This window comes from Pseudopodoces humilis, chromosome 4 (genome assembly GCF_049639895.1).
Source record: "Pseudopodoces humilis isolate 2021_Gansu_Grassland_sample_001 chromosome 4, ASM4963989v1, whole genome shotgun sequence".
NCBI lineage: Eukaryota > Metazoa > Chordata > Aves > Passeriformes > Paridae > Pseudopodoces > Pseudopodoces humilis.
The window spans coordinates 14,210,066-14,236,524 of NC_142203.1; the positions used below are offsets into that span (position 1 = coordinate 14,210,066).

Genomic DNA, 26,459 nt, shown 5'->3' on the forward strand with positions numbered 1-26,459 from the left:
AGTGAGGTCTTCCCTCTGTCTTTTCTTCTCCAGGTTGAATAGACCAAGTGACTTTAGCCGCTCCTCACACAGCCTCCCCTCCAGACCCTGCATCATCCTTGTGGCCCTGCTTTGGACACTCTCTAATGGCTTTATCCCAAAACTGCACAGGGTTTGAGGTTATGCCACACCAATGCAAAATAAAACAAGACAAACACATCCTTTGACCAGCAGGCAATGTTATAACTGATGCACCCCATTAAGTGTTTGTGTCTCTCCCTTGGAGATGGAATCTTGCACTATAGAGACTAAACCAATTGCCTTCCCATAAGGTATTTACAATTTACCTACATTTCATCCTTCTTTCTCTTCTGCTTCCCATACCATCCCAGAACATCAATGAAAGACTCTAAAGGAAGCAGAAGGAGACTTTGCTTTTCCTTTTGATTTATTATGTATTACCTACTCTTCTCAGAGACATATTGTGCTCTGAACCCCTCAGAAATATTAGGGTGATGTAGGCTACCAAGGATTGATATGGCATCTGTTACTGACTGCTCTGTGTCTTCATGAATGGGAAATGTTCATATTACTTGCCAGCTTCTTACCTTCATTGATGGATGCACTTTTGTGCTGCACAAAGAGTACCACTAGCACTTTGTCTGCTCTTCAGGAGACGTTTGAACTCTGTTTCATATCTGCATGCTTTTTTGTTCAAGCCAAGTCAGAGAATACATCTCTTTCTCATCACAATTCTACCTGAAACACCAGAAAATCATCCTGAAAATGAACTTCACAAGATTCCCGCATTGTGGGTACAGCATACTGGCACAACAGGAAAGAAGTTGCTGAGTTAAGTTTCCCAGATTCCTGAAGCACCCTCTCTGCACAAAGTCTCAACTACAGAGAGCCAGAGCAAATGCAGAATGAGGCAGTATCCCATTGAAGAGATATGATAAAAAATTTTGCTACAAGACAAACATTTTGAGCATAAAAATATTCTAACTGGTGAAACTGCAGGTAGTCTGTTGTTAAGTTAAATAAACAATGAAGCAAGCCAGATACTTCAATAGCAATTGTTGTTCCATGACCTATGCTATTCAAAAGGCTACCTTTCAGTGCATTTAAGTACTAATTGAAGATAATTCTTCAGTAAAATAAGTGGTTGTTTATCACACATCATTTGGTAATAGTCAGGGGCTTGTACGATTCTGTGGCAATTAAATTTGCCAGAGAATCCACCCACTGCTGCAGACGGCTGCGGGAAGAACATTATCATTTTTAAAACTAAAATAGGACTTGGTAGAAAATGAAATCTTCCAGACGTTAAGTGAAAAAAGTATAGAGTTTACCCATGCCTTTGTTGCTGAGAAGGATGCTAGCCAAGCAGCATTGTACCCAGGTCTTAAAAAACTTGAATCTCTGTGACAACAGAATTATATCATGTATGTGAAGATCACCTGCAGGTATAGAAGTTTCTCATGTAAAGAGTCACTTCTTTGGTGCTGTCTCCTGGGATGTGGCACCCTCTTTCCAAAGACTTTTGATGACATCCAAAGTACACTCAACCAATTTTTTCTTCCGTTTTGTCATTCAACTGTTGCTTCTTTTAAGTTACAACCAAAATAAATTTCCCCTGGAATCAACACTTTTGCTTAGACTTATGTACTGGGAGATGCTGAAGTGGCTGATGCAGGCTGTCATCTTTGTGTGTCCCAGTTCTTCATTAAGCTAACATCTTCATTGTGTTGGAAAAAACTAGTTGTAGTTCAATGGAACTATGTAGCAGCTGTGTCATCAAGACACATTGTATTTTCTCCCAGTTTGTTGTTGGGGGGTTGTAGCCAGGCTTGAAATAGGAAAAGCTGAGGACTCACCAATTACATGTCCTTCTTCCCTCAAACAAAAAAAATCCAAACTCTTCAGCATCTGCATGTGTGATCTATGCTGTATTTCTATGAACACATGTGCAAGATGAGGACAGGTTTATCATTTCCTCTTGTAATCTCAACCTGAATTCTTCCAAAACACATCACTCCTTAGGACCATCATGAAGAAGGTGAGTTAGGCACAGATGCATTTGGTGAATACTGTGTCTGCAAAGACAAAGGAGGAAGCCATCAAGGCTCTGACCATCTTGACAGGCTATATTACCCTGATAAACCTACCCTCCACTCATGTTCCCAGACCCAGTAGCTAACCTTTAGTTCAGCCCAGGGCTTTAATCAATCACAGCTAAGTTTTAGGTGTAGAAGTCTCTTAATGGACTATTAGGCTTTGCTCTGAGCAGCTGTTTCCTGGATAAACAGACTCCTGCTTTTTTACCAGTGCCATTTTGCACTTTTCCCTGAATGGGTTAATGAGCCATGGTGCAGCCTCATCTCAGCCCTGTCCCTGGTCCACCTCCTGCCAGTCCTCAGGGTGATCCCTGGACCTGACTGATTATGCTGTGCAGACTCTCTGGACGAATTACAGTCTTCATCTGAACCATATGATATTCCCTTAAAATCTAATTCATCAGAACAGAGCAGCTCATCAGAAAGCTGGAAGCATTAATAGCCAAGCAACATTCACCCAAAATAAAGTCACTGAAGGACCAAGTAAAATGATAATAGCAAACACCTGCTTCCACTTTATGCATCTTATCTAATGTATTTCAACTGCAGTTAATAATTACCATAATCACTCAATACACATAATCTTTGTGGTATACATGTTTGAGACAGTGATATCAATTAACTGCGTTATCTATGTTATCTATGTTATCTAATGTCATATCAGCAATTATTACTACTTCACAACTTATCATTGATACATTTGATCAGGGTTTTTTCAAAGTAACATTTATTTAACACTTATTTAGATGTTAATCAAAATTCCTAACACTGTTGTTTATTATAATCTGATTTTGGATAATTGTTCAAATCAGTGCTCATAGAAGCATCAGTGTTATTTCAGCCTCAATGACTATAGTACATTAATGCCAGGAAACAACAGGGGATTAGAATTATATTTTTGTATATACAAGTGGCAATTGTAAAACTCAATTTTTCAGAATGTCTGAATTCTACTAGACATTTTTCTGCCTACCGCTATGGAGCACTGGACAATGCTTGCTGTCATACTAACAACTGGAAAGGTGGGTCAATGAGAGAAAGCCAAGGTGAGATTAGTTCTCTGTATTATTCCAAGGAGCAGGAAAATGTGCAAAGAGTGAAAAAGACCCCTGTATATTCCTCCTTTTTGTACTACAAACTGTGACCAAACAGGTAGGGAGCAGCCAGCAGCCAGCACATCAATCTATCAATCCATACACAATGTAAAACATACAGACCTTAGTAATGCTCAGATTCTGTGATAACTTGAGTGCTTAAAATACCACAAATATCAGAATTAGCTGCCATGCAGCTCTAAGCAAGTTAGGTCTGTGCATATAGGCATGACAACAGCTTTTAATCACTTCCCCTCTTTGGTGCCAGTTTTCTGACTGAAGTCTCAGACAAGCACACACAACCTGGTATTTTCCTGGCAAATTTCTTCTTGGCAGACTTGCTATTTGAGCAGGCAGCAGGTACGTTACCAAGACTATCCCTGAACTTATTCCATTATTTGAAAAATCTGTAGGTGTTAGCAATCCCCAGTGAAACAATTTTATGTGTTCCTTTAACAGACATAATCTAGAATACCACTCCTTCTGTTCATTTCAAATTACTGCTAAAACATCACAGAAAATCCAGAGCAAGGCACACACCCCAAAATGATAACTTTAAACTTGAATGGTTGAAATTTGACAACTCATAAATAATGAACATCTCAATGCAATTTGTGTATGTCTGTGGTACCAGAACCACCTCAAATGCTAGCTTTCAAATCAATTGTCCATATAGAATGAAAGCACTAAAAAAAGGAGGCCCACTTACTCATTTATTAATAAGCATCTTTTGTAGTCACCAGGACAAATGTAAAATAAATCTCTTATCTATTGAACAGAATGTATTTATAAAACTGGAGCCTTCATGAGTTTGGGAAACAACAGCAAAATATGAAGATTACTTGCAGGAAGAGGAGTTGAATCATATTCACATGAAACTGGGAATGTTTAGTGAGACCCCTTATTTCACTGATCCTTTCCAATGTTTATTATAAATATTCCTTTTCAAATAATTAATTTGACAATACACCATATTGCTGATTTGCACTAAAATGTTTTCGTTCTAAAAGCTCGTAACATTTTGAGGGTTTCAGTTTGCTTTTTTTTCACTGTCTGTGAATCACTCCATATCATATTTACATTTGAATTCTTGGGCAACTATACTGGCAATTACTATGTAAAAGAGTTACACAAAATAGCAGATCAGTCTGTAAAAAAACACACTCTGGCAGAAAAGGTCACTATTAAGTTATTACTTTAAAGTAACCTAAAATCAATGTTAACTGTTCTACAGTAAACATTGCTGGGGAAGTTCTCATGCCTTTTCCTGTTGAAGATGTCCTGGAGCACAATTGAAATAATGGCACAATCAAGTTCCTCCAGACTGCAGCTGCTCACACTGCTTTGAGTCCAGTGGTATAGATGCATTCACACCTATCTCAAAATTATTATTCGTTTTTATTATTTTAACTGTGAGAAAATCTAGTAAGACAAGTTTGTTGTGACTTAGGTATTTGTAGTTCCTGGAAGGAGCCTTCTTATGGCACCAACCTGTCACCTAATAGGTGTGCACCTAGTTTGCCACTCCTATGTAAACATCATGAAACTGAGGCAGTGCTACAGCCTTCACAGAGCTGCACAGAAACTGCTCTGCATGAGAAGCCAAACTTGGGCCCTGCAGTGTCATCTCCTCCCTTACTGCCCCTATGCCTATTGAATTACACAGACACACTGGCTACCCACTATTCCTGCATGTGTCAGAAAGTACTTCTGGCTACATTAATAACTTCTCCCCATCTTTTCTTTTGCATTTGTTAAACAAGTTCTACAAATAGGAGCATTTGAGGTGCTTTTACAGGTGTGTATACAGTTGTCTCAGCATTTCAGAAGAATCATTAATTCACTGCAAGGTCACATTCTTCTCTCACTCACTATCCTTCCCCTATGGTGCTTTTAATTGTCTTTTTTGAAAAGTTGTTTTCACTTTAAGGAATAAAATTGGGAAAGTAGAGAAGCATGTTCCAAAGTTTTCTTTTTCTCCCACCCTTGCAGACATGCTTTTTTCAAAAATGGCTGGGCTAAATGATGCTTGAGGTCCCTTCCAATTTGGTATGCTGTGATTCTAGGATTATCCTTTTTCCTGCCTTCAGCTACATTTATGCCAAATCTGACTGTTTTTGCTGCACAGCATGCATCTGCCTCTGCCTACAAACAGCCACAAACAGAGTTATTGCTACTCAAACACTGTCTCTTCCCTCTGCCTCCTTCTCTACCTCATTGCATTTACTCCATGCTCTTTCATAAGTTATGGACCTACCTATTTCCAACGTCTTACTGTGCAATTTCTTTCCTAAATAAAATTCTTCAATTCTGTGAAATGTGGCTACCACCATTGCTAACAAACACTTAAATGGACAGATACCTCATCTTATCTATCTTAACCCTACTCTACATCCTTTTCTGAAAATTGTTCAGAATGCTGCAGCTCAACTCACCCTTTTCCTACCATACCTATATTTTCTATATACCTTCCAATTTACTTTTTCTCCGGGGAAAAATCTCAGCTCCTACTCTGTATCAGGAAAACCTACATAGCATTGCTCTCTCTCTCACTTGCCAAATGTATATTTACAGCCTTTGTCCTTTCAGAGTTTGCACAGTGATAAAGGGGAGGCCACATGCAAATTTGCCCATGTATATTTACTGTTGTATTGCACCTATTTGAGTAAATTTGTGAATGGGCAATTTCATACTCCATCACCTTGCTACTGTAACTGTGTAATTCCCTCCTGGAAAACCTCTGGACCAACCAGTGGAAGTAGACTCCCACCCCTTTTCTAGCCCAAATTTAAGCCAATTTTGTTGTATATAAGCTCCTCAAACATAGCTGCTTTTCAGTCAGTCGGGTTTCTTTCTCAGTCCTTTTCATTTGGGTATGCTTCAGGTATGGAAGGATCAGAATTTAAGACCTGTATTTGCTATGATAGCTCAAAAATAAGAGGAGGTTATTTTATTCCTTGGAGAATCCCTTGTCTACATTTTGCTCTGCTGATGGTCCATAAGAGTCTTCACATAGATCACTCTTCTTTTTACAATGATACTATCTACTTCTTTGCCATATTCTTAATTTTTTTCCTGTTTTTTTTTCCTACTTATTTGTATTTTATCGATAAAGTTGAAAACCATTCAATGAGCCTTTATTTTTCTGAAGTATGTCTAAGTTGATGGTGCTAGAAAAGTGATCTGTGGAAAACTAAAATAGTAATAATAAGTTAGGCATATGATGATCTGGAGTTGTATAATATGCCCATTATCATACGATCTGTGCAGTTTTGTCATAGCTTTTTAGCACCTGAAAAACTGAATATAGGCCAAATGTTGAATCTCTATTTTGTGTGATAGAGAAGGGAGACAGATTTTATCTGCAATATGCTCAGGCTGACTTTCTAGCATTTTGGAAGTGATTCTTTAACAAATGCTAGGGAAAAATAAAAAAAATTTAAAAAATACATCTTGGATTAAAAAGCTAAAACTCATAAAGCTGAGAACATATTACTTAGATGAAGATTTATGTGCCCAAGAGATACCACTACCAATTTTCCAAATTCCTTTCTCTCCCTAAGGTCTGTGGCTAGGAAGAACTGGATTTTTGCCAGTTACATGGAGTCAACAGAGCAAATCTTGGTTCCATCATTTCAAAACAGCAGAGTCAAGCCCAGTTTCCACTGTATTTTGCAATGCACCTGAGCAATCCTTCAAGTGTGTAGCAAAATTTTTTTTCAGGATAATAAACAAGGTCAGAGCTTCCTCATCAACCTCAGGCTGAACACAGAGAGGGCTGAGTTGAGATTTGGTTCTCTTTCTACTTCCCCACTTAGTACCCCAGTAACCTTGACCTTGTAACAAGGTCAGGGACACGATGAAAGGGAAATGAAAAGATTGCCATGTGCGCTGCTTCCTTCTCTGGAGGCTGAAAGTTTCACCTCTCTGATATGCTTATTTGGCTCAGAGTAAAAGTTCCTGAGAGCAATCACAATCTTAGGTCTCATGTGGCAATCTGCAGAGCAAACAGGCCAGCCCACAGGCAGATTACTCACTAAGGCTTTCACAGGGGGTCAGACAGCTTCAGCTTGCCTACACTATAATCATACTTCTTAAATAAAATGATTACACGTTTGTAAACAGATATCCTTAAATAAAAGTATAAACCTGATAAAGAGAATCTGGCATGTTTAAAGGTAACAATTTTTATCACATAACAAAGTTTTACAGAATTTCCACACAAATACTGTTCCAGCCTAATCAGTGGAGAAATCATTTATGCCATCTGCATTCATCAGGGACTATGGACACAACACAGCAAATAAAAACAGCAAGAGTGGTAAATGAAAATAATATGCAGGGATATATACTTAGCAAGAAAAATCTCTAAACCACTAAAATTTCAGTGAGAAGTACTGGATCTTTGCAGACAGAAATGTGTTTTTCTGATTGCAGTTATAATTAACAAGGTATTTTATTGTTTCAGCCTGGCTCAGGTGAAGAAAATGCTCTTTATAAACAAAATTAAGGCAGGATTCTTTAAAAATACATAGAGAATGTAACTAATGGATAGCAATAACTCTTTTTCATATATTTTAAATCAAAGTAGATTAAAAGCATGCATCAGTTGTACTAATTAATAGGTGGAATTACAAGAGAGTTTTGAATTTGAGCCAAGGTAATATTGAAATAACTACATGTGATCTGCAAAGGATCTTCTTCAGAAAGATAGTTTTGAAAATAAGTGTAGTTCATGCCAGTGTTTCTTTTTCTGCATGGAAATATAGAGACACAAAATCCCTTCTTTTAGCTCTATGCTTTGATATTTTAACTAGCTAGTGTAGCAGACACATCTTAAAAGAAAAATTATTATTTTGCTTTCCAGTCATTTCTGTGTAAAAACCCAGAATAAGCTCCTTTATTTTCATTCTTTTGGTTCAGTTTCAAGACAATCGTTAAGCTCTCAACTTCTGCGACCTACTACACAGTGACATGAGCGGGTATGGCTGTTACCAAGAAAAAATAGTCTGAATTACTATTAATTTTTCCTATTCCTTTTCAGAAATACAGAAAACTAGACTAGTTTAAGGCAATGAGAACAGTGATTAAGTTTGATGGTAATGTGAACTACGATCATTGTTTTTCAAACAGTAGAGGACAACAAGAAATTTCAGAATTTCCATTCATTAGGACTTTTAGAAAATTAATTTTAATCTAAGAATAGAGTGGATAGGAGGCTTGAAATGAAATACTTGATGTATCAAACATGATGAAAGTACAAGGTCTTTATTACAGCAGATACGAACCCCAAGAAACAAGTTTACACATAGAAAATAATAAAAACACTTACTTATTTGGTACTCAGCTCTTGAACCCTGAATAAGCGAAGTACATATTGAGAGAGAGGTACTTAAAATGTTTCCATGGATACAAGATGATGCCAATAAGGTCCATGTTCCTATCTGAAAGGGTACCCCTGCAGAGACATACAGCTTAGTGAGTGGTTGTTTATACAAGTAAATAAATAGGAACCTTGTTTATCTTACAAAGAGCTCCTGATCCACAATTTTCATCTCATTTGTTAGAAAGGAACACTTTGCTCCTTCTGAATAGCATATTAGAGCAAAATAGACACCCTTGAATTTTTTTCTTTAAAGACACTTGAGTTTATGGCCTAGTTTTTGAGGGGAAAATGGAGTATCTAGGTATGCTACTACCAATCCCAGCACCTATGTTGGTAACTTTTAACTCTGTGAGAAAGCACACTGGTGCAAATTACACCTTTCTTTCCAGAAAGAACCAGAAGTTATCTCCAGGAAGAAAAAAAGAGAAAAAATAAAAAGCAAGGGGCAGATATAAATTATAAATAAATCATAAATATAAATAAGGACAGTCATACCAAGTTTTCATCACTTCCTTCAAAAGAGCCTCCATTTACTTTAGGTCCCATTTTAAAAGTGGCTGGTTCCTAGACTACGACAGCATAAGTGCTACAAATGTGATTTTGAAATTCAGACTCTCAATTCTTCATGCTTTTTAATTTTGGGAATGAAATTAATACCTTCTACATGGTATGTTTTAGTTTTCTAATACTATAATATTTGGGAAAAAAGCACAATGAGTTATCAAAGATAATCAACTTTAACAGTTAGCACAATTTGATAACCTGAATTGAAATTTCTGTGTGCTGTGTTCCTATTTTTAAAAAGTTTTCTTCCAGCTACAATTAAGAGAACACAGCCTCATCTTGTTCATAGATTCCTCTTGGAATAATGTAATTTTAACATCTATTTAAAGGAGGAAACTTTTTTGCCATACATGAGCCTCTTGGCCTTCCTTCCTCTTGAAGAACCAATTCCTGGATACTGGATAAGACGACTGAGTAGATATTTTCCATTTGAACTTGCAAAGTACTTTTGAAGGGGGTTGGCAATGCTCTGTTCGCTTGCCAGCACTGACAAAGGTCTGCTTGTCAGTGATACCTTTTACAGCTAAATTTACTTGGGAGTGACAGAAGCAGGTGCACCTTGGCCTGCCAGACACTTGTGCACGCACATCACGCAGCCTACAGGTCAACATCCAAAGGAGAAAAAGCCCGGGTCTGCAGTGCAGAGGGTGAGTGAGGCAAACACAACCCAAACTGGGGGGCTTCTCTTCAAAGCCAGCTGGTCTGGCTTTATTCTACAGGAATTTTTTTACCTGATTTTTTGATCAACGAAGCCCTCAGCAGGTGCTGACGGGTACAACTTCCTGGAGAAGCAGAAGAAGGGCACTGGTAAGTTTTAATAGAAAAAAAAATATTAAATAATTATTCTTATGTCTTTGGAATGTTCTGCTTGCCACAGCACTGGGTGATTCAGCTCCAGGCTCATGGTTACTCTCACAAAGCTTTCTTCAAGAGAAAGCAGATAATCTTTGTAGAGTGCTTTGCATTTAACTTGATACAGTGCTTGATTTTAGCTTCTGTTGTCAAGAAAAGTTTCTGTAAACTGACTGGATACTTCTACTCACTTTCTTTCAAATTGTTTCTATGATTCTGAATGAAAAGAACATAGAGGATTACATGCAGCAACAGCAGAAGCTAGACAGTGCTGGCTGAGGGTGTACTCTGTGCTCTCTCCATCTGCCTCCTTTAAAATAAATGAATTATTCTGGTAATTTCCAAATAAATCAAAAGGATTTGCTGTCTGTAGACTGCTCAGTATTCGGAGCTTCAGCAGTCATTCTGAGGCTTAGAAATTCCTTCTGAACATCAACTAAGTTTCCTTTGTAATAAATGAGTGAAATTAACACAGTTTAGAGCATTTTACAAGACAATCAAAGGTTTGCCACACAAAGCCATTGCCTTAAACTAAAGTGAAATTTAAATTATAAAGGCTTCATGAGAGCATTGCTTGACATGGTGCTTTTTTAAGATATCATGAAATTTACCCATTCCCTTGTTTTAAAATCACAAATTATGCCTATGTGTGCATTCTTAAATTTGCATAAGAACTGGGAAACTAGATGATGGGGAAAAAAAATATTTTTTTTTCTAGAACAATAAGATTTCAAGTAATGTGGAAATGCATGAAAATGTGACCACATGTTAAAATAAATATTTTTGTGAGGAGAAAAGCGTTTTTATTATTATTTCTATTTCAAGAACTCATTCTTTTAACTGTGTTTCACAGTATTCATTACAAATTGTTGTGTTAAATTGAAAACATTTATTTAAGTGAGTAAACAGACAGAAAATTTAACCATATGAATCATTTTCAGTAAACAGATTCCATAGTCACAAGTCACAGCGCAGCATAGAAGACACTAATGGGGGAGAAAAAGGAATCATATGTTAATATACTGTTAGACTATTTCTGTAGTAGGTCTCCCCCACATATCAGAATAAATTATATATCAGCAATTTGTAGTCTAAGATTAGTCTTAATAATAGTATCTGAATAATAATGCCCTTTTAAACCCCCTGATCTTTGATTTTGGTTCTGCTAGGCTTCTTGGTGTGGGACCCATATCAGTTTACAGGGAAGTCCTACCTCAGCAGAGGTAGATCAGGCATAGCCACCATCCATTTTCTTCATTTTCAGAGACAGGAAAATGGAGACGAGATTATTTCTGTTTCTGGAATGTGCTATATGAAAATAATCACAATTTTATTTGCTGCAAAGATATCCTACTGTATGTGAGAATAAAAGGCAAATAGGTTTAAACATCACTAGTCAAAGAGTAAACTTCTAAATACGAAAGATACATTTTCTGATCAAGTATCGAATATAGAACAAACAAAACCCTTAAAACTATAGCTGCCTTTAAAATGAGCAATGCCTGTAAAACTCTGCTGTTTCATAGATAACATGTAATGTATGGAAACCAAATCCCCTAAACAGTTATTCAAACCAAGCACTGTCAAATAAGAAGTCAGTAAATAGTAATGGCAATTCCTGGAGCTAGCTAGATATTGTACATGCCACACTAAGCCTGTAGTTTAGAGCCTTTTGTTCAGTACACTCTAAGTTCATCAGCATTTTACTGTATTGATCTTAAAGGCTTAGAAACAGTAATCATGTGACAAACTCATCAATAATTTAATGGAATTCCAGGTAAGTTATTCTGTATTTCACTGCACTGTGGGCAAAAAAAAGTATTTTGTGAAAGTTAAGATGCTTTCCTTTTCTAGAAAAAGACTGTTTAATGTTTCAAAAGGTAGAGATTACTCACTAGTTAATTTAGACCATTACATTTAAATGAGTGCTCTTAATTAGTCTTTCTGGTAACTTATTATTGTCATCAACAGATTTCAGCACATTAAGTGAAAGTCTGAAATATTTCTGTTATTAATGAAATATTGAGATATTAAGAAATAGGAAAACCTAATTTAATGCACTGAAACTTCATAACTATTTCAGTTAGAAAGAGAATCACCTCTAAAATGCCTGGTACATTCTTTTATTTTTGTAACAAATATTCACTATTAACTAAGAGCTCTGTGGTCAGTTTTGTAAACTATGGCAATTTATTCTACCACTATCTTTTCATTTTTTTTTTTTTAAAGCTACAGTGTAGCTCAGCTTTCAATCATATTTTCCAGTAAATCTAAGTTTTAGTGAAAGGAGGATATCTATATTAGTTTTTCCATAGTGCATGTAAATGAAAAGTGGGATTTAACCACAAAGTTTTGGCAAAAATCTCAATTTAGGAGATTCACATCCCAGATTGTGTTCTTCAAAAGTTAATTTAATTTTTTTTTATATACTGTTACATGGTATTTTAAAACCTATTTTCACTTACACTGGCAAAAACTGGACAGTTTCCACTGAAGACAATAAAGTTGCATATAAAAGTTAGGTAAGAAGATGGGATGATAAAAAAATCAGTGGGGGAATAGAATTAATAGCCATAATTACAGCTTCACACAAGAGTTCCTTAAACATGAAACATTTCCATTTTCTATTTCTGTTATAAAATGTATGTGCATTTATATATATATATATATATACACACACATATATATACATGTATACATATACCTGTGCATATAAAGTGTGTGAATGTACAAATATATATTATATATATGCTATATATTTATTTATATAAGATATAATTGTTAAATATGTCTTTAATACTATTACTTTAATAATTATTTCATAAGAATTACTTAAAATATTGATATATATATAATAATATATAATATATTAGTATATATTATATCTATTAAATATAGATATACTTTAAATTTATAATTATTTTCCCTATGGTACAGTGGGAAAAATCTTTTCCTAAAAAAGACATATAACTTCCTTCTTGGAATTTCAGTAATTAATGGTTTTGGTCAGAAATTAATTGGTTATTGGTCTGAGACAGTGACCATTGGAATCAAAGGATCAGATTACCATTAGGAGTAGTGGAGGACCTCTTTGTAGGTCTGTTTGCAACGCAGGGAGCCACTTGGAGCCTTGCCCGAGGGCTCCGTGCCCCTGAGCAGTCCTGGTGGCTGCAAATGGATGGCTTTGCAGCTGCTCCCACCCCTGCACCCCACCGCGGCTCATTCCCAGGTGAAGGCGTACTCACGCACCACTCTCGATGACTGCTTGGAGCTCCACCCTCCTATCCCATTTCAAAAATAATGTTGCACTCTACATTCACCATAAACTAAGTAACAAGGACAGGTTTCAAAGTACACCCCTTGTCACAGTGTGCAAGTACAAAAACTGTTTGTTAATGGGAGTTGTCTTCTCCAATTAAACTACTGACAATTTATTACACAGTCAGATATGAGTTTCTTCTTTTGAAAGCAACTTAGCTTTATGAGACAAGGTCTGAAAGCACCACTTGAGAAATCTTCAATAAAGACAAAAGCACAATATTTCCTATGACTAACTCTATCTAGATTTAAGTTAACATACACAAGTTTACTGGAAGCATGTAAAATAACTGCACAGGAAAAAATAATTAAAATAAAATAAAATAATGGAATGAATGAAATGAAACAGCAATTACAGCTCTGTTCATAAATATAGCTAAATAGCATTATTATTTCTACATACATACTTAAAAGTTGTACTTATAGTATATGAAGTGCAATCTAATGTTAATGTAGCTGATGCGCTGTATCCTGTGCAAACATAAGGGCAAAACATTGAAAGCTGAACACTATGATACCAACGTGATAAGGATTAGTCCTGCAAAACAAACCTTTCTGTTTATGGGTCCCTACATTTTGCATTCTTTTTGTCTTCTTTTTTAACAAACAAGCTTTCCCACAATAATTTCCATTTCTCTCTACTTTCTTTCATTATTATAACAGTAACAATACAGAAGCATATAAAATGGGTGCTTCCTATAGTTTTTGCTGTAGATACCTGCAGCAATAATTCTTGCCCTTTATTTTTTAAATTCCTATATGACTATATGCAAATTACCCTTTCCCTAGTATCAATCCATCTCCTAAATTTAAAATTATTGTAGAAAGAATGTTGGGTAATAACAAATCATTATCGTGTGCAATAATTATCAGAGTATATTAACACTGAGAAAAATACAAGAGACTGTGAAACAATCTACTTGTATATCAGAAGATTGTTCCTACCCTTGCAAAAATACATCTGGCCATTTAATTATGTGTACTTGCACTATATCAATTCATTAGTCATTTAATACTCCACCTCAGTCTCACTGAAATGAGATTTAGGTTTGTTTTCCTCCACATTAATAGAAGGGAACTGTCCTCCACTTAGGATAAAGAAGAACTTGGTTCCTTTGTACCTGGGAGAAACCATTTATTTAAATAGCTTCCAAACGGCTAGGTTTAATCTGCAAAAAGGATGTGGGAACTCCTCACTGAATCTCAATTTAATCCAAAAATTCTTAACCCCTCTATCCCCACTAGCAACAATCCTCTTGAGTTATTTCTGCCCATATTCCTATTGTCTTACCTTCCCCTAGATGAATATGTAAACTACAAAAAGACCCTTCAGTCTTACTTAGGAGCTAAATTTTCTAACCCCCTTCCGAACATGTACCTATTCCCCAGCTCTTGCCCCTTTAGCTGAGCAGCAGCAAAGAAAAAAATTCAGTCACATCCAGAGATAAAAAATTTTTACAGCCCAGAACTTCCAGCTGCTGTAGAATTAAAATATAAAGACAAATACAAGAGTCACCATAACATGTTTATTTGCTACTGAGAGTTTAAAACTAAAAAGGCTAACAATATATTAGGTCAATTAGGTCAAGTTTCAACATATATTTGAATGAAATTAATTGAATTTTTTAACAAAAAAAGAAAATTCTGAAGTTGTGTCTGTATGTTTTTTAATTGCCTTACAAGAATAATAATTTCTAATTGAAGGAACTTCAACTAAGTACTCAGATTTCTTCTCCTTTAGCCATGTTAGGGTAGCTATCTGTAAAAAGTCATTGCTGAAATCAGATCTTGCTGGTCTGATTGGTGCAGACTTGCAAGAACATAACAGACCAGAAATGGGAACTTAAATCTGTGCATCATACAGGAGCTGTACAAAGAAGATCTGACTAGATCATATGGCATTAACAGCAATTTCAGATTAAATACATCCAAACCAAAGTATATATATCTAAACATGACCTGAGGCTTGGTTTCCTTTTAACATCAATAATACCAACTTTTTTAAGTTCTTTCATGAGAAAAGTTAAAACCTCACACAGGATGCTCATGGAAGGTTTAAACAGATTAATATAAGTATCACCATCACATCTAAAAGCTGACCCAACTATTGTGCAATTACATTTATGGTCACAGAAATTACAAGTTCTTCACTTTCCAAGAAGAGCTGTTGACTTTCAAAAGGCCTCTCTAAATCATCCAGTAAAATATTTGTGGTAATTTTTGTTTTTACAACAGAGATGTTATTACAGAAGCACTTAGAAGACATATTTATAGATCAACACCTGTGTTTTGAGATGTTGCAAGACAAAACAAAAACATTAATTTAGTACTGAAAAGTTTGAAAATACCCAAAACCTGTGCATTTTGTCAAAATGTCCACAGAATAACTTATTAGTTCCTGGTATCTGCATGCAAGCATATCTGTATAAAAAAGTTTGAGAGTAATACCTTCATACCCTCATTCCATATACTAATCTATCACAATTGTATTCTCTATTCAATTTATGGTGTAAGTATCTCTGTTAGAACAGGTCAGATCATTGACCACTAAAATTTGTGCATCGTTTACTCCAATTTTCATTCCAGAAAGTGGTATGAAATCTGAAATAAGAGACAAATTTTGTCAGAGAAATGACAAAAATCTGGTTGCTTATCCAAAATATAGCTCAAAGTCTAATCTGGGAAACCCCTGCAAATTATTTTTTAGGGGGGAAAAAAAAATTTAATACTCTAAGACATGCCTTTCATGTACAACATTTGACTACACACCTAAAGCCAGAATGGGAAACCATTCATGCGGTCTTCAGCAACAGGAGATGAAGTTGACCAACCTTTTTTTGCTCCTTAGAACATGTTTGATTCTGAATTTTATTTGAATTGTGGCTAGAGGTCCATCCAAAACAAACCTCCATTTTGCTTGGCCCTCAAAATTACCATGAATTTCATTGTCTACACAGATGCAGATGCTGAAATAATTTGTAGCAGCTGCAGAATACTTAATTAAGCCTTTTCTGGCCATTTATGGCTGTCTGCTTCTGTATCACATCATCACTCAGTAAAAGATAGACAAAAACTTGAGTGTCACACAATTAGCAAGGGGGTGCAATCATATTTTTTGTTTTGAGTTGTGCATTTTTTGTCAAAATATCTGAAAATATCACAATACCTTAGTCAGGAGATTCCATTTCTGGAAAAGAAAAGGAACGCAGAGCCTAAAAAAATCCTTTCCTAGTTCCCTCACAGATTTTCCCAAAATGAAAGTGAATCACAGGGAGATTCTCCTTATTCAATGGCAGGCAATCACATGGACAAATAAGAGTGGTGGGAGGAATAAAAAGGGTGCTCCTTACTGAAATGCAATTCTGAAACAATTTATGGAAGCCTTTCCTCTTAGAGATAAATAGAAGGAACTGCCATAGCAGGAACTTCTTTAGAAATACCCAGCTAATGGTACAAAGTTTTAAGACTTCTGAAGCTGAATAAATTAACAATGAAATAAGTAAAAGTAAACTTACTCTGCATCATCTAGAAGCTGTGACAGATAGCTTAGCAAGGGAGTTGAATAGTAAAGATACTGTATTTCTTGGGCAAAGGTTGTTTAAAAATCTAGATAGACTTTAATCACAGATTTATTAAACCATAAAATAAATTACACTTCCACCAAATGCTTTGATTTTGAAAAAAAAAAATCTGATGCTTCTGCATATGAAGATGCAGAATTATGAGACTGATGAACACCAGTTCATTAAAATGACAGCATTTCCAAAATTATTCTTCAAATACATTCCTGTACTTAAACCCTATTAAGATGGGGAATTGATTCCAAATTTCCACTTTAAGCTCATATTTGATCTATTTTTGTATTTTTTGCATAAAAAAAAAAAAGAAAAAAAGCCCATTTTGCTTGAAATTTTACCTAATTAACTTTATGTCAAAAGAGACTGAGGAAGGGATGTAGAATTGAAACTAGCTACTGAGATTTGTCTGAGACTAAAGTTTTGCTTGCCAATTTCTTACTAGTACTGAAAAACTTCAAAACCCTTGATACATTTCTTTCAGGCAAGCCTAGACTCACATTTTTGGAGTCCATAAACCTTAACAAGGAAGAGGTTAGTAAGTTAAATTCTTCCGCTCTTTACACTTAGTAAGATCATGGGCTACAAGAGTTTTACCCCTAAAATGCATATGTGTATACATAAACTCTATACATCTGGTGGAACACTGTCGTACCATAAATACATTTGAATGATTTACAGAGAGATAGTGACAGTTACAGGAACTGGAATTAGAGCATACCCAAAAATTAATTTCGAGGCAAAAGCTAGATCTGGGTGGCCAGTGTCATAGGGCTGAGCTTCCATTTTAAGTATCTCATCTCAGCCTGTCAGAGTACACTGGACTTCAACAGACTTCAGGGGACTTTGGACGCACCATATAAGCTCCACAGCCTCCATGTTCCACACCAAGCAGGAGATTCAGGATTTCTATAGCTATTCCTTCAGATGGCATTTCAGTCTCATTTGGAAGAAAAATTTTTAAAATATACATACCTTAAGAATTACTTATTCCTAAAATGCATGTATGGTAAGAGTGGTTATCACTAGACACAGATTTAATTCTAATATCAATCTGCGTTGTCATTCACAAAGTGATAAGTTCTATTTTTACACTTCTTATGACAAATTTAGTAATGTCTAATCTTTGAAAGAAAATGTATTTGTCTGTGAAGAAGTTATCTCCTATCTCTACTCTGAAAACAGTTTTTTTTAAAATTTAGAATTAAAAAACGTCTTGGATAAAAAAAAATCTTTGGGCAGCTGTTTATGAGATATTTAAAGGACAACAGTAACTTGCAAACTACTGTTTCAGAAACTGCCTTTAGTGACAATGAAATACTTCAGATTACTAGAACAGGATCAGTTTAGCAAAACAAACAAACCCCTTTTTCATTGTTGACTTAACGCATTTGGCGCCTTTTTCCCTCTAAAATCAATCTCTTCCTTGCAAAGGCCCTTGAAAATATCAGCAGGGGAGCACAAAAAACCCTCTTCATTCAGGAAAAAAAAAAAAAAAAAAAAAAAAAAAAGGCTGTGGAGGGAGAGAGGGGGAGTGGGGAATTGAAGAAACATCTTTCCAGAAGGCTGGAAACTAACAGAAAATGCCCAGTATTAGTCGAACTCCAGGCCCCCCATCGAACCTCACTCATTCCACGGCTTTAACACCAGCCTGCTGGACACTGATCTGTCCATTCCCAGGACTGCCATGCGCTGCTGGAGCTTCCCAAGCCTGGCCCTACGTGTTGGGCCGCTCCAGCCCTCTCCGAAGCCCCGAGGCCTCGGCTCCCACCCCGCCCCGCCCGTCCCGCGGCCGGCAGGCAGCAGCCCCTGCTCCGGCCCGGCCCTGAGAAGGCGGGCTTGGCACCCCGGGTTCCGCTGGCACTGCACAGCCGCGCTTCGGCCCCCCACAGTGGCGACACCACCAGTTTGAAAGGTCGGAGCCCCGGGCAAAGGCTCTGGACAAGCTCCGGAGGGGGCCGATGAGACCGGTGCAGACACTGCATGAGGGCAGTTCTGCCGGGGGACGCGGGTCAGGGCTCTGCTCCCAACCACCCCAGAGTCGGGAGTTGGTCAGGATTTCCCGGCCGTGTGCTGGTCCCGGCCAGTCCCACACAGCCATAGCTGCGGCAGAACAGCCACCGCTGCCGCCGCCCGCCCTCACCGGGACCACCCGCTCGGCCGTGTGGGCGCCGGGCCGGCCTCAGCCGGGCCCCGCTCCGCCACAGCGCCTTCCCGCCGGAACAGGAGCGGGGACGCGGCGCGGCCCGGGACCTCCGGGGCTGCCTTCCTCAAAGCACACCCATGGACATGCGTGTCTGGTGTTGGTACCACACATACCTACCCTTGGTAGGAGGAAAAAAAATTAATATGCCGAGCTTTGCCACTTTATAATCCACCCTGGCCTTTTAAACAGGCATTTATTAAACAACGAGATGACTGCCTTTTCCAAAATGCATGTCAAAGCATAAATACCGACTAGAGGATAAGTACAGCCTGCGATCAATAGTTTTGTAATTTTACTGGTAGTGTAGCATCCCTAAGGTAGGATTTAGATGGAGTTTATAACAGCTTCTGAAAACATCAAGCTACTTAAAAGTAAGGTAGACCTAAGTGCACATCAGTAAAGATTCATATTCTTTTTATAGAAATTACTTCATTAATCTCCTAAAATATATTGAAGGTTTGCATTTTAATAATATGCTACTTTTGTGCTTTTAAACATCCAAGGTGCCGAACAAGAATTGTAAACTGTGAAGTAACTACCATGGGAAAGATTAAGTAAAGCATTGGAGGCGGATGATTTTGACAATAAAGAGGGAGTACGTGGTGAGTGTTTAATACTTTTTACTTTTAATATCACCAAGTACTGTTTATTACTTTTAGATTTTTGTTTAAAGCAAAACCTGGAGAGCAAAACTCTACTGTGTTATATACTTACAGGTACACCTGTGACAAAGGCTTTCTGTAATCATTGCGTGATATGTGTGGTGATAACACTATTTTAGTAATGGCATGCCATTTTATTTGAAGTTAATATGTCAGTTGTGGTACCTTGCAGATACATTTTTTTGCAATTAAACAGTTTTACAAAGAATCATGTACATGTCATCTCATTTACAAAGCAATTAATTTGTGCTCATGGACTACATACCATGCTATCTTTGAAATTATCTGAGTTTATATCTTTTTGTTCATTATAAAAGCATATGGTTTGAGGGAATATTCTGAATGAATGAAGAACAAATACAGTACTGTTGAATAATCTTGTGGGGTAGATTAATCTATAGCCTCGATTTCTCTCAGGGTGGGTTGCTGTGGCAACCGCCCCAGCTCACTTTAAAATAATTTCATAAAGCACTCTTCAAGAGCTGCACTCAGCGTGGGCCAAGTTTAAAAGCAGCCAGACATGGGAAGAAGAGTTATACTGTGTTGCTCTTACAAATAGGGAGGTGGTGGAAGAAAGCGAGATGTAGAGTGGAATGGGTTTGAGCAGAACTTTAAACAGAAAATAGAAATCAAGCTAGCCCAGGGTTAAGAAGCAAGGGAGGTGGATCATTTCATAGTAACCTCACTGCTTTTCAGTTTAAACACCATTAAAGGATGTAAGCTGGCAATCTCATTTCTCCCAAGGGAAAAATATGTTCTGCATCCACAAAAGAACAAAACTGGACTTTGATAATCATCTTCAAAGGAAATGTTACCTTGAGGTAATCACACTTGTAATGGAAAGAGGTACTTGGATATACACTTTAATAAACCTTTGGAGATCTGATTTTATAATTATTATATTTTGACTGATGTCTCATAGTTTAAGACACTGCATGCCTCAGGTGGTAAATTGGGAGAAAAAAATTGTCAGTAGATCTACACATGGACTGTAGACAGCAGAAAAACATAGACTTGAGTCTTGTGCCAGAAATTTGAAAAGAGTGGAAATCTGTGGAAATTCAGTACATGTACAAACGTTACAACAAAGGTTTTTTACTGTTTGAAATTATTTCCAATTTTTAAATTAAATAAATCCAAAGAGAGGGAAACAAAAGCCCCTAAACACTCCAAATTATTCTGCATAAATTCGTGCCTTGTCTACCACTGGAACAAGTGACAAATCCTGATCCTGCCCCTTATATGTTTGTCCATCTAGCATCTGAATCCTGCTTTAAAAATCAAGATGCCCTTTACATGTATTTGATGAATTGTGCTCATGACAAAAACTTGGCATTGCTTTAAGGTGTTCCAGTATGTGAAGGTCACAACTATAAAAAGATTAGACCACAAGTGCCCACATGGAGGTGTAGTTGAATTTCTAAACTGCTGTATACTTTTCTGAAATATTTTCTTACTGTAATAATTATTTTCAAAATATGAAGTGCTCACGTTCTGTCTCGCCTGAAGGGCTGTGTTACCTACTAACCAGACACCAGAAAACTTACGCATCCTGCACAAAATAAAGCAAATTCCAGTCATTTTCAATTAGAGCAGAAAAGTGCCAAGTCTTAACATAATTTTCTATTTTTGCCACTAAGAATATACAAATATTACTGGATAGTTGGGTGCCACACTGAGGGACCAAAATCGTCTGTGTTAGAGGCATAGCAAGTGTACAAACTGTGTAACTGTTCTGTATTTCTTTCCTGCTGTGCTTCACGGCAGACCTGAGGCTGAGAAAGTATGTATTTCCCAACGTTTTTCAGGCTCTGCTGTCACTGCCGTGCATATGCGCCTCTCACCACTGAGTAGAATGTGCTTGGCTTGCATCTGATTGCCTGGTGGCTCTGGGCACCTCAGTGTTACTGTCCTTATACGTGTGGGTACGTTTGTAGCATGTCACCACATGGAGATTCGTGCCCTCTCACTCAGATAGAGCAGGACATGGATGAGACCCGAAGTATTCTCTAGGGATTTGCATCCTGAGCAATTGCAGGGTGCTTGTTAGAACTACCTGAGCTTTGTTTTCCTCTGACTGCTTTGAGCATCCATGTTTTAAAGAGTACAGTGGAACTGAAAAGGTATTTATTCACTGTCAAATACTTTGGAAGTAGGTCAGTGGCCCAATGAGATGTTTCTAGGGGAAAAGACTGTGAGACCAAGGACTTGTATTAAAATAACCCCAAAATATATTTATTGCTGTGTTTGAATTCAGTCGTTTGGTTTTATCACGTGTGCTGTTCCTATTTCCAGTACCTTAATCTATCATAAAAATAATACTCTGCGTCTTTACAAACTCCCCTGCTCCTCCCAAAGGATCATAAAAGTTGGGTATCAGCATAAAAATTAAAGAAGTACGTGCAAGATCCAGTTTTATTCACAAATCACTGCATGTGCTTAATCTGGATTCAAGCTCACAGTGCAGTCCTTTCAGTCCACTTGTAAAACCAACTGAACCTATTAAAAAAATAAAGCCCTGTCCACACACAGCGTGCTCTCAATGCCGCATTTCTGCGAGTAAGTCTGACACGGCACCGTCTCTGGCAGCCGCCCGTGGCCGGGACCTGCTCGAGAAGGCGAGCGGGCCGGGATCCGGCCGCGGCTCGCCGCGGGGAAAGTGGCGCTGCGCCGGAGCCGCTCCCCGTGTGGCGGGAAGCGGAGCGGGAAGAGTTGGGAAAGTTGGTTTGTTCAGCAGGAGCAGGGCTCGGGAGGGGGAGCCCAGCCAAGGTGCGAGGGGCAGGGCAGGAGGTCTCGGGGGGGCGGGGGCAAGTGCCGCAGGACCGCAGCCCTACCGCGCTCCGGAGGCGGCGCAGGGGTCGGCGCCCTCTGGGCTACGCCGGCGGCCGTGGGCCGGCTGCCCCCTCTCGGCGCCCGCCCCTCCCCGCCGGAGGCGAAGCCACTCCGGAGGTGCCGCCTCGGGGCTGCCGGGGATGCAACACGCGGGGACGTTCCGAAGCCTGGGCTCCGCAGGTCCCCGGGAGCGGGCCAGTTCGGTCACTGCCCCGCAGCGGGCCCTGACCGGCCGCGCTGACCGGCGCAGATGCGCTGCCGCGGGCGCTGCACGCCTCCCAGGTCCGCACCCCTCCTGCCTTCCCTCCGCAGGCTGTGTTACCTCGCCAGGAGGGGGAAAACACGCACCGGCTCGCCGCCTTGTCTTCGCTTTGTATAATAAAGGATGTCATTAGGTTTGCGTGTGGCATATGCCATTACCCCCACCGTAAAACTAAAATTAGCAAAATGTCAGGAATGGAAAGATTGATTCACCCAAGATGCAATTATCATTTAAAAAGTGCTTGATTGAGGTGCTGATGCTCGGTGATTTATTCTGCATACCATATACATAATTAAAGTAGTGTAGTGGAGCAATCTATCAATCTAGTTTAGACTAGAGGGGCAAGGAGCTGCTGCCGCTGCTGCTGCTGCTGCTCTATGTTTGTTTTATTAAAACGCTTTCGGGATCTGATCCCGCCCCCTTTTTGCAAGAGTGAAACTGATTATTTCTCCAGCTCGGGAAGAGAGAGTCATTCGTTTGGGATTGTGGGAGAGGTAGAGAAATAGAGACACGGAGAAAGAGAAGAAAAGGGAGGAAGAGAGAAGCAAAAAAGGACACCTCATCAGGCGTGTAGTTTGAATCCCTTTCTCGCCTCCCCCTTCCCCTCCGCGATGTTACAAAGGCTGTGAGCTATTCGCCTTTTCCCATTCGCCTGCTGTCACTTCCTTCCTGGACGATCTCAGGACGAGTCCGGTTACTTTTAATCCGACCAGCAGCTCAGCTACTTTCTCCTCCTCCACGCTGCACACACGCGCACCACACACACACACCCCAGGCATCTTCTGGCTGCTTATTGGATTGACTTTGAAGGTTGTGTGTGTGATTCAAGGCGGCTGCATGTTGAACCAGGTGGTGAATATTTAAGACTGGAAGAAGTAAAGGGATTTTTTCTTTTTCCTATGAAAGAAAAATATCTGAAGGACTAGTCTGATCAGCCAAACAGCAAACTGTTTACAATGTAAGTACATGTGAAATTCAGCGTCGGAATAAGATATAGTGGGCATGGCACAAAAACCCTAGGTACATTTCCTATCGCGTTTGAAGAATGTATCAGTCATTTTATGTGAACTGGGATCGAGATTGCTTTCAGAGTTTTAGTGTGAGACTGTGCAGCTGCTTAAAAGTAACTTGTTAAACAAGTAACAGTTAAATCTTCTCTAGTAAATTATTGCGGACTTGTCTCTATTAGTGTCATAAGTGTTTAAACTTTGATGAAGTTAGTTTACATTATTTATGTGCTTGATATTATGAAGTACTGGAAGCTTATTTGATTTAGATGCTTCTTAGTTGATTTAAAAGCAATGACCTTGCAGTGCTGGCACTTTGATTTTTCAGACTAAGGAAACAATCTAATTTCAGTTAAATGCTCTTAAACTTTGTTGTATCACAGGCTCTTCTGTCTTGAGTTTAGGTAGTGCATGCTTGCAAGTGTTCAACTTTGTGCATCTTTCATCTGATTACTTACATTTGAGACGGAAAGACCCCTTACATTTATGTGGGAACTTAAATAATGGTCTGCAAACAGCTTTTGGAACAGTATGCTTTGGTCTTTACACAATACTTGAGTAATCTTTAAATTTTTTAACACAAAGGAGTAGAGCTAATCAGGATTACAGAGGTAGCTGGTGTAATTGCAGTACAATCACTTACAGGCTAAGATAAAGTTTAATGTAAAAGAAAGACTTTAATACTTATTATTTCCCATAAAACTTAGTGTGACCTTCTGTCAGCCTGAAAAACAGAACAAGTATAAAAACAAGCTAATAATAATACTAATACTAATGCTACTACTAATAATAAGCAATGCAACACAATGCAATACAAAACTTCACAAATCATTGTGGGTATCTAAGCACTGTCTTTTATAGAAGAGTTCTATTTTCTTTATTGTAATTATTATTATTTAATAAATTAACTATAAATAACTACATTATTAAATAAATACTGTAATACACTATTTAAGAATAAAGGTTTAAGAGAATTAAACAGAGGAAGGCACTTTACCAGTACTTTGCTGATGATTAGAAAAGAATAGCCTTGACACAACATTTTTCTTGCATATATCTGGCAATCACCTTAATGGCAAATGTCCTAGTTTCATATCTTTACTTTAAAATAAGTATAAGATGAATGATAAATTAGTTTAGAAGCAACTTCTTATTTAGAAGACTAGATTTGTTTCATTGACACTTTCCTGCCTATTGTGTTTGAAGAGTAAAGATGTTTATATGGAGTATAATAACTAATCCCTAGAGGCTTGGCAGGGCATGGAAATATTACCACCTGTGAATCAGTACTCCAGCACCTCTGTATTGCTTATATATTAATTTTCAGTTCAAATGATAAGTCATATGGTTTCTCTGGGGATTTGTTATTTTATGAACTGTATTTATTACAGGATTCCAAGTACCTTACTTTAAGTTCAAAACCCCCAAAACTTTCTTACTTTATTAGTTTTCTTAAAATATCCATTATATATTATTCTTTCTGTATTAATGAGTACATAACTCATAATGAGCCTACACTAAAATATCTGCCCACACTTAAGTCCTTTTTGGAAGTAATAGATTTCTTGAAGAACAACTTAAGAAAATGGCCCTTAACTCCAGGTGTCTGTATTCCTGGTTGTACACATACTTTATTTGCAAAACTTGTTGTTCATATATACTATACATATTTATACTAATATGCTCTATGTAGTATGAGAAGATAGTTCTGGGATCTGAACATGGGAAGAAGGTTCTTTCATGCAAGGAGTTCTTACACAACTAGTCCCGCTGGCAATGCTGAGACTACCCGTGTGAAAATGAGCAAGTCACAGGGATAACCATTCAGAGGATCAGGACCCATAGACTAAACCTCTTGCCAGTCCCAAAGCTTTCATAGGACAGAGATGTAAAGAATGCTGCATTCAATGTCCTATAAAAGAATGCAGGGATCAGATACTGTCTGCATCCTCCTAAGATTATTTGACCAAGAAAAAAATTTGAGTTTAAGAGCCTTATTAAAATTGGTACTAAATGATGAATAGTGTGGGAGATTGAGTCTTTCACAGTTATGTTCCTGAGCTTCTAGTTTTGGACCATAATAAGAAAATTGTTTGAATACTTTCTTACTGTGAATTTTCTTCCAGTATGGGATCCAGGATTTTTTTTTTCCTTTTTTTAAACATTTGATTTACCTGCAACATGTATATTCAAAACCAGAGATACCTTTCCTAAATGGTTCTTCTTTAAAAAAACACGTATAGTGAGAAATTAATCTTCCTGAAGCTTTTCACAAAAGTTTGCTTAAGAAATATTTTGGTAACTCATTATTCAGTAGATTAAAGTAATTAATTATATAGAAATTTAGGAACTAAGCAGGAGTTGTGAATAGAATACTTTTACCAACTTAATTTCTTTTCATTTTACTTTTCTCTACAACAGGTTACTTTATTGTTCACCAAAATAGTTTAGTTCATCTTTAGAGACAGCTGAAGTTATTTCTGCAATTCATTAGGGAAGAAGTCACTAAGGTTCTTGAAAGAAAAAAAATGCTTGGTGTTTGATACATTAGGGTCCATTTTTACCTGTTTGATATAATTATTCTAAATTGTATGATAATTTTTCC

The 26,459-nt window shown here is 37.7% G+C and overlaps 1 protein-coding gene across 9 annotated transcripts in view; it reads left to right on the top strand.

The window, feature by feature from the left end:
* The first annotated feature begins 9,801 nt into the window (after window positions 1-9,801).
* Window positions 9,802-26,459, top strand: part of MEF2C (myocyte enhancer factor 2C) — a 140,344-nt gene continuing 123,686 nt past the window's right edge. For 7 of the 9 annotated variants that reach the window (XM_088053996.1, XM_088054003.1, XM_088054001.1 and 4 more), the window contains exons 1-2: window positions 9,802-9,947; window positions 19,595-19,693. The gene's annotated coding sequence lies outside the window, so the exon portion shown is untranslated. Of the gene's footprint in view, window positions 9,948-19,594; window positions 19,694-23,336; window positions 23,806-26,459 lie in introns of those variants that run through there. The other 2 variants (XM_005533497.3, XM_005533499.3) reach the window with 1 other exon arrangement.